Source organism: Erythranthe guttata, chromosome 4 (genome assembly GCF_056151865.1).
Source record: "Erythranthe guttata isolate IM_541 chromosome 4, IM_541, whole genome shotgun sequence".
NCBI lineage: Eukaryota > Viridiplantae > Streptophyta > Magnoliopsida > Lamiales > Phrymaceae > Erythranthe > Erythranthe guttata.
Window position 1 is genome coordinate 9,641,049 of NC_142536.1, and position 7,038 is coordinate 9,648,086.

Below are 7,038 nucleotides of genomic sequence, written 5' to 3' on the forward strand. Positions count from 1 at the left end.
GTATTGTAATGAAGAAAAAAGATCAATTTAAAAAATAAATCGAAACTCATATTCAATTCAATACAAACAGATGTCAGTAAACAGTTGAATCGAGTTCTAAATTCATATTCAAATCCAATCAATCGTTTTTGTGGGTTTGTTTATACCCAGATCGATTTTTGTTCATTAAAAAGATAATAAAATAAAGTAAATAAGTCGAAGTGAGATGAAGATTTAAGAATGTGGAGAAAATGATTGTTGAATTTTCAATGGAGAAAATTGAAAAACAACTGCCCACTTTCCCCTGCGAACATTAATTTTGCGGAGAATACTTTCGATCAGAGTGCATTTGAATTTCAATTCGCACAACGACGATACACACAATCTTCGCTTTCGTTCGTTCCATCAATAACCAACAAAAACAAAATTATTATTATTAAAAAATAAATCATAATAAAAAAAAACTGAATAAAAGATGGGAAAATTTATAAAACTGAGGAGTGACTGAGAGAGATGAATGAGAGAGCTGCTGAATTGTGGGTATTTATTAAGGTGGTGACAGCTCAGCGAAACAGATTAGGGTTTCGGATCGTAAGTTACCCACTATACCCCTTGTCTTTTTTTTTTTAAACAATACCCCTGGTCAAATAATACTTTTTCTAAAGAAAATAATAAATAACAAAATGCGCGGAAAGCGCGAAAACAACTTTGTGTTTGTTACGCCTATTTTATTTTATTTCAAATTTTATTAAGTACGAACCGTGTCATGCACATGGATCAATTCGAAGATAAAGATGAATTAATTTAAAAAATAAATGAAATAAAAAATAGTAATACATAAAAGGGCCTATTTGACAAAACCCCTCCATTCAATTTTAACTTCTTAATAAATCCATTTTTTTAAATTGATATTTGTTATAAATCCAATTGACTAAAATTATCTAAAATACCCATATTTACTATTAGTCAAAGTTACCATATTATATTATTATGGAAAATAATTAAAAAAAATTAAATATGCAAATCCCTTATTTCTCTGCACTATCTCACCCACCCCCCATATTGTCTCTCTATCTCACGGAATTTTAGTATTTTTCTATTTTTATTTTTATTTTTTTAATAGTTTTTTTTTTAATTTCAAAATTTAAAACAAAACTTTGTTATTTTTTAATTTTTTATTTAATTTTATTTCAATTTTTTAAATCGTTCATATTTTATATAAAAAGAAATACACTATATAATAATCGAAAACCACTAAATTTATCGAAAACCACTATGAAAATATAGTAAAAATTACTACAAAATAAGCATAATCCACATTAATATTAATGTAATCCCACTATTAAATTAGTGTAATTCACTGTTAAATTAGTGTAATGCACTACATGTTCATCGAAAACCACTATTAAATTAGTCAAATCCACTTAATTTTTTTTCCACCCGGGTTACAAAAATTAAAATCCACTATATACTCATTAGAAACTACTATAAAATTATTGAAAACCATTGTAAAATTACTACAAAAATCACTGTAATATAACGTAATCCACTTTACATTAACATAATCCACAACAAACTTATCGAAATCCACTAAAACATACGTAATCCACTAGTAACACAACTAAAAAGTAACAAACGGAAAAAAAACGTAAATTCACTATACATAAATCCACTATAAATCCGCTACTTGAAACGTAAACCACTACTATATTCAGAAAAAAATGCAAGACCAGTGCACCACCACCAACAAGACCATCTCTGTTTACGCCGGGACTCAATCTCCCACCTACAGTACAAATTGTTAACACTTAATTAATGGAATATTCTTTTAATTTCTTTTATATATATATATATATATATATATATATATATATATATATATATATATATATATATATATATATATATATATATATATATATATATATATATATATATATATATATATATATATATATATAAATGATTTGTTTTGTGGTTTCGGGAATAGGGAGAGAAGGACGAAGACGATCACGTGCCGCCGGCGGAAGACCGCAACAGCCAACCGGCCGCGGCCAAAAACAACCATCGGCCGGCGGCGATCCAGGCAGTGGTCGAGGCCGCGGTAGTAGTGCTACGCCGGAGCACTCAATTTCAGCTTTTGTGGCTCCGTTCGAACAGAGAAAGTCTCTGATGCCGCTCGCCGCAGCATCACTTAGCCGCGAGATGGAGCAAAGCTCATGTTTCAGGCTTCGTCTTCCACCGCTGTTCCGGCGCCTCGCCCACAGGTTACGGCGAGAGAGGAAAGAGGGTTGGGGGCGGCGCCAATGGAGAGAGAAGAGACAAAACGGAGGCTGAACGGAGAGAGGCGCAACGATCAATAGAAAAAAGGGAGAAATCAGATCTAGAGAGAAAAAAAAGAGAAACAAATATTGTGTATATTTATGTTCAACCCTAAAAGAAAAAAATGGAGAAAATCATACCTTATAATAAAATAAGGGTATAATGGTGATACTTAATTAATTTTTATTAATAAAACATGTTTTGGATTTATCTTAAAAATACTAAATAAATTTGGGCTCATTGTAATTGCACTTGTGTGATGAGGGGGTTTTGTCAAATTATCCCTATATAAAAAGAGGATCTATAACATCTATGAATTGCATGTGCCAAATGTCTATGTCATCATATCTCCAAATTGCTTAGTTGGAGTTCAAATGATAATGTGTATTTATCAATTAATTCATTGTCATTTTTATTTTGGTATGTATTTAAGTTCTTACATATTTAATATTTGTATACTCTTTTAAGTTTTTACCACATGTATATATATTATTTAAAAATTTTATATTCTATAAATGGGTTTTTGTGTATAAGTCCCTAACCAAGCATCTTTATTATTCTAGGTTTGAGGGTTATATCTCTTTCACCAATAAGCCCATCCCTTTATTATTTATTATAAATAAAGGAAACATTCATGTATATGACAAAATTACCCTCAACCCTATATACCCAATTCTTCATTGTAACCCCAATTTAATCAATTTTGATCACAAAAAATCCAATTTTGACTCTCTTTTTTCAAAAACTTTTTTTCTTAAATTTCCACCGGATTCCGGCGTTGACTTTTCGATTTTTTTTCTGGTATGTTTTTTCCGCCGCCGGATTCCAGCGTTGACTTTTTTTTTTTTTTACGTCCGCCGCTAAACGTTGACCGTAATTGTGCTGTCACTGATAATAAATTAACATAATTATACTGTCAATGACAGTACATTAACATAATTGTATTGCCGTTGACAATACATTTATGTAATTGTTCAGCCATTGACAGTAAATTATCGTAATATTATTATCATTTTTTTGTTATTATTTTTTTAATTTTGTTTGATTTGTTGACAAGTCAACGTAATTATATTACGGTCGTTGATAGTAAAATAACTGTAAACACAATAATATTACTATCAACCACATCAATATTATTATTTTTTTGGGTTTTTTGTTTTGTTTGAGTTATTCACGGAGTAACGTAATAATATTACTGTCTATTATTGTAATATTACTGTGAACACAATAATATTACTGTTGTTATAGCAATATTGCTGTCAACCACATCAAGATTATTATTTTGTTCGGATTTTTTTGTTTGTTTGAGTTATTCACGGAGTTACGTGATAATATTAGTGTCTATTATTGTAATATTACCGTGGTTGACGGTAATATTACTGTTGTTATAGTAATATTACTGTCACTCACAGTAATATTAATTCTTTTGGCTTTTTATTATGTTTATATTTTTTGAACGGTCAACATAGTAATATTACTCTATTGCACAATAATAATGAGTTTTGTTGTGTTAATATTAATGTGCTAGAGATTAGTATAGCAATATTACTGTGTTAAACTGTAGTACAGTTAATTTTACTGTGTTTAACAGTAATATAGTTAATATTACTGTCAATCACAACAATATTGATGTTTAAACGGAAAAAAAAAAAAGATGTTACAGAAAGAAAGAAAGAAAAAAATCGAAAAAGTTATCGCTGGAAACCAGCGTGGACCGCCGATCAACGACGAAATTCGGTGGCGAAAAATCAAGAGAAAAAAAAAGAAGTAAACCCCGGAGATCGGCGGTCAATGGCGGTGACGGACGAAATTATCCATAAAAATGTGTTTTGAGTCTGAATAATTTGTGAAATTTGGGGTCAAATTGAGGTTAAATTAAATTCAAGGATGAAATTGGAGCATATTAAAGTATGAGGGGCTATTTTAATCTTTTACAAAAATCTGGTCCATGTGTGGACATTTTTATAAAGGAGTTTATTGTCCGTATCTCTTTATGAATAAGTATCCATTGATGGGCTTATTTGTAAAGACCCCTTCTATAAATTCGAAAGCTCTTATCTTATTTATAATTTTAATTTTGCGAAAAAGGTAATATTTTGATTTTTTATTTTATTATTATTTATATTTAAATTTGTAATTAAATATTTATGTTAAGAAATTTTTAATTTAAATATACATTTGAATAATTTATGAAATTTTAATGTATTTGAATGATTCTAAAAATATATTCATTTTGTTTTAATTATTTTTAACATTTTGGGATATTTGTATAAAATTTGAAATAGTTATATTTTTTAGTTATAATTATAATTATACTTGAATATTAATATTTAATTGAACTATAATTATATTTGAATATTTATATTTTTTTATTAGTACATTACAATTAAAACTACAATATTTTTTTAACATTTTTTAATACTCGGATAATATTTTTACAAATTATTAATAATTCAAATAAACTTATAAATTAATTAATTTATCAACATACATGGATATGATTAAATATAAATCATATCATTTTAAATATATATCATATCATTGAATGATATCGATTATATCAAGTGTATTTTATCAATCAATTAAAAGTGTATCATTTCATATATTTTGATTTCCTATTAATTTGCATTTATCTTAATTCCTTGCAAATGTATTATATTTATAGACTTAGATGTTTAAATCGAATTAATATTTATTTTAATTTTAATATGTCATGAAATTTATATTTTTTATTATTAAAATACAAAAAAATATAATGTGCATATGAAAATTTAAAATCCAGATATGTATTTATTAAAAAGCATACCCGATAAATTATATGTTCGTCAATTCAAAATTTTGTGGGTAGCACCGAATCGTGTCAATATTATTGCATTGCTGAATGATTTATTCATATCTCTTTCGTCTGAAGTCCGATTTTGTTGATTCGATATGATCCGAATAGCCAATAAACTTTTCTAGAACTTTTATCTTTCACGTTTTCTGAGATTCAGACTGGGTCATGATCAATGTAAGCCTCGAAGTCGGAATGGGTGTGCTGTAAAAAGGCACCTACAATGGAACAACAAAAAATATTAAATAATATTTATGAATCGAAAATAATATAAAACCTCATTATTATTCTTCGACCCAGTCTTCTTTCACCAAAATTTTGTGTATTGGACATTGGTGAGGCATTAATATACGACAAGTTGCATTGGTCACGAACGGTTGTATTTTACATGAAAAGGTGCATCGGCAGTTTTGGCACCCTTTCGTGTTTTCATCATAACTCCTCCGTACGATCTTCGATTGTGACTATTTATCATGTTCTGGAAAGCTAACACTACAAGAAATAATGCCTTTAGGGACGACTTTTTATGGTCGCTAAAAGCAAAAAAATGGTCGCTAAAACGTATAGCGAGCAAATTAAGCTTGGTCACTCATGGTCACAACAGGGTGGCTACTAAAAGTATTAGCGACCAGTTAATCGGTTGGACGCAAAAGTGACTTCTTTTGCGACCATACAATCATGGTCATTAAAGATGAATTTATTTGCGACCAATTAATTAATCGCTAATCTAAAAAAATATGGTCTCTATAATATTGATATGGTTGCTATACATATACATTTAGTCGCCAATCATCTTGGTTGCAGTATAATATTTCTGTAGCGACCAAAACATTGATGGCAACATAATCATAACATGGTTGCTATAATGATATATTTAGTGACCAATCTATTTGGTGGATAAATAATATTTATTTAGCAACCAAGAAATTGGTGCCAATATAATATTAGCATGATCGCTGTAATTGTACATTTAGTGACCAATCAATTTGGTTGGTATATAATAATTAATTAATAACCACGAATTTGGTGGTAGTATAATATTAGCATGGTCGCTGTAATTTTATATTTAGCGACCAATCTATTTGGTGGATAAATGATAGTTATTTAGCAACCAAGAACTTGGTGCCAATATAATATTAGCACGGTCGCTGTAATTTTACATTTAGTGACCAATATAATTGGTGGATAATTAGTATTTATTTATCTACCACGAAATTGGTGGCAATATATTTTTAGTATGGTCTCAATAATTTAACGTTTAGTGACCTATTCTTTTGGTAGGTATATAACATTTATTTAGCAATCCATAAGTTGGTAGCAATATACTACTAAACACGGTTGCTATAATTATAATTTAGTGGCCACATCCATTTGGTTACTACATAATATTTATTAAGAACCATGTAATTAGTTGCAATAATGTAGACATGGTTGCTAATCTATATATATCAAACACCAAAATATGGTTGCAAAACAATTTGAACTGGTTGATAATAAATATACAATAAAAAACGAACACTAATTGTCAACATCCACATCATTCTTCATGGAGTTTGATAAACACAAAGAACTAAAATGATCGAAGCTCCAAAAATTACTAAAGCACATGATTTAAATATAAAAAGAATAGACATTGTCGATTCGAAAACAAAGAATGACGGATCGGTTCTATCCACTCCCGTTGGTCGTAATTTTGCGAAAAAAGTAAGTGTAAATCTCGAAGAAGTTCGTGGGACCCAGAAAGAGGGAAAAGTATAAAAGATGATGTCACCAGTACTTATGCTGAAGGAGCTTTAGTAAATTCTTCTTGTGCTACTTTAAAAGAGTTTCTCCCACCTATATCAAATTTTCGTGAAGCCATTATTAAGCAGCACAATTTTTAAATATATAAAGGTAAATAATAA

General features: G+C 28.9%; 1 non-coding gene across 1 annotated transcript; it reads right to left on the reverse strand.

Moving 5' to 3' along the window:
- Positions 1–217: 217 nt before the first annotated feature.
- LOC148771097 (small nucleolar RNA snoR135) lies at positions 218–373 on the reverse strand. The gene has a single exon (XR_016031084.1). It is a non-coding gene; the product is annotated as a small nucleolar RNA snoR135 (small nucleolar RNA).
- Positions 374–7,038: the final 6,665 nt, after the last annotated feature.